Source organism: Mastomys coucha, unplaced genomic scaffold (assembly GCF_008632895.1).
Source record: "Mastomys coucha isolate ucsf_1 unplaced genomic scaffold, UCSF_Mcou_1 pScaffold18, whole genome shotgun sequence".
Classification (NCBI taxonomy): Eukaryota; Metazoa; Chordata; class Mammalia; order Rodentia; family Muridae; genus Mastomys; species Mastomys coucha.
The window spans coordinates 112,621,907-112,624,830 of NW_022196900.1; positions in this window are offsets into that span (position 1 = coordinate 112,621,907).

A 2,924-nucleotide genomic window follows, 5' to 3' on the forward strand; every position below is an offset into this window, starting at 1 on the left:
CCTCCAGCTCCAAATCCCAGGGTTTGGGGATTTTTTTTTTCAGTGATACAGCTGCCTTTAAGTCATCCATGTATCTGTAAGTAACCCTTCATGCTTACTCTTGTCTCTAAATAAATAGACTCATTCACTAAATTAGAGTTAGGCTTAACTGTCTCTTTAGCCTGTCACTGTTCTTTATATGGGTAAAGAGTCATGTATTCACATCTCCCCTGGAAAAGCTACACAGCATCACACAAGGACCAGGATTCTTGGGTCATATCTGTCATCACCTTCCAGTCACCCAGGAAGCAAGCACAGAGACTCTTCTAAGGCCTCTCAGGGTATCAATAGGAAGGCCTTCTGCAGGTTCCGGCAGGCACTTGTAGGATCTTAAATCTCCTGCAGAATGGAGTCAGTAAGACCATAATAACCCAGGGACGTTTCCCAGAAATGGCTCTCTGAAACTAGCTGCAGCGTGCTACTAATAAAGAGAGCAGTCTACAAAGCGCTATCAGTTCTAATTGATAATTGGATTTTTTTTGTGTTGCCGTAAGTAAAGTTAAGCTTCAGATATTGTATTTAAATTTCTACTTTAAATGTCTGAGGAAGCCCAGCCAAGCTCTTTCATTAGAGACAAGGAGACAGAGGGAGAGACAGAGATAGAAAGAGGAGAGGGACGGAGAGGGGGAGGTTTGCATAATATCCACTGAAGATAAGACGAGAGGGTAGTGCACCATCCAGGCTTTTGCATCCCAGGCTCTGGGAGCCTTTCATTTCCCTGAGCTCCACTGAATCACATCTCTAACTTGAATTGACACTTGCTTGGCACTCCAGTCTCTAAATGTTGGCCAAATTAAGTCCTGTCTGTGGGGCAGGCTCAATGGCACCCCTGGGTTTTGGTGTGTGGTTTGAGAAGTGTCCTCTGCTGGAATATGTCACTGACGGTCATCCAGGTGAGCTTATTGCAAGCACAGAGTCGGAATCACTGTCCTGAGCCCACAGAGGTCTGGAGGCCCTGGGATGGGGAGGGCAAGAGGTTTGGTTCTGGGAAGGATGGGTCAGTGAGCGGCACTGGAGGACTAGGAGCTGGCAGTGACTGAATGGCAGCACTGCTGATTGTCAGAACTCGCCGGAATTGATAAGCCTTGTGGAGAAGCCAGCAGCTGCCCTCCTCTCTGCAGCAGGGGCGGGCACAGGGTGCTTATCTTTCTCTTGCAGACCAGGAATGGGGAGGAGTGGAGAGCAGGCCACTGGGTAGGAAGCCTGCAGCAGGACTCGGCCTCTATCTTCTGCCTCCTTGTATGGTACAGTCTCCATTCGTGACTCTAGACCAGCAAGACCCAGTTCACCATGAGATATTCTCACCAAAACTCAAGATGGAACCAGTCCAGGGTCTGGGTGAGGCCATTTTTGCAAACACCTTTCTCAAATTTTGACTCTGATGAGGAAGTATGCATCAGCACAGGGTGTGGCATCTAAGGCCGTATCTTAGCTGGGAGGACCTGAAGGGAGCATGGGCAGAGCCCTCAATGTGCACAGATGAACTGAAAATAGATACCATGTGGTCCCAATCTTGGCATGGCTGCGGCTGTGTGAGCACTCTCGCCCTCAGGTGAGTGTTCCTGTGTGTGTGGGCATGTGTGTGTGCAAGTGTGCATATGTGTGTGTATGTGTGGGGTGCAAGTATGCATGTGTGCATGTGCATATGCATGTATGTGCATGTGTGTATGTGCGTGTGCATCTGCGTGTGTTTGAGTGTGCGAGTGTGTGTGTTGGTGAGTGTACATGTGTGCATGTACACGTGTGTGCACGTGCATGAGTGTGCACATGTGTATGGGTGCATACATACCTAGTGCCTATGATAATTAATCTTCATTGTTAATTTGACTGGATCACTGTGGAACACTCTCACTTATGTCCATAAGGGTATTTACAGAAGGCCGACGGTAGGTGGAGGATGCCCCTGAATGTTACAGCATCTTTCCTTTTTTTTTTGTTTTGTTTGTTTGTTTTTTCAGACAGGGTTTCTCTGTATAGCCCTGGCTGTCCTGGAACTCACTTTGTAGACCAGGCTGGCCTTGAACTCAGAAATCTGCCTGCCTCTGCCTCCCAAGTGCTGGGATTAAAGGTGTGTGCCACCACTGCTTGGAAGTTTGTTTGTTTGTTTGTTTGTTTGTTTGTTTAAGATAAGGTCCCAAGTGAATGAAAAGAGAAACCATCTACACAGCAGCAGCTGCAGCAGCAACAGCATCTGTCTCTCTTGTGTTCCTCGCTACAGTGGGACCAACTGCCTCCCAACCATGACAGACTGTACTCCCCTAAACCATGAGACAAGACCAACCTCTCTTGAGTTGCCTTTGTCAGATGTTTTGTTGGAATACCAGAAGAGTAACAGCAGAAGGCTGACTGTGACGGGGCAGCGATCCCCCGAGTGTTGGAAAACCATTTCCCTACATCACTGGTGTCAGCCTGGGTTTAGAGGTGTCTCCACTGATTGTGAGAGGACCTTCATCTTGTCAGCGTATGTTGGGTCCTCAGAGAGGAAGCAAGAATTCTCCCCCAGGCAGCTCACTGAAGTCTGGAATCCCTGGTCAGACAGAGGAATGCAAACACCAGCCACTCTGCTCCTCGTAGTCCCCCGCCCCGTTCCAGCAGAACCATGCATTCCGTAAATTTGCCAAATTGCTACAAATCAACCCATAATCACTTCTGTTTGCATTCCCAATTATGGGGGATGTGAATTTTCCCTAGTAAACAATCCATCAGCTCTGAGTTCTCTGGAGAAACACTGCAGAGTTCCGATATCACCTCCACAGGGACACAGGCCAGGGCAGGAGAGGAGCGGGCTGTGCCCTGCCAGGCTGGGGGCGTGTCTGCCAAGCTGGGGGCGTGTCTGCCAGACTGGGGGCGTGTCTGCCAGGCTGGGGGCGTGTCTGCCAAGCTAG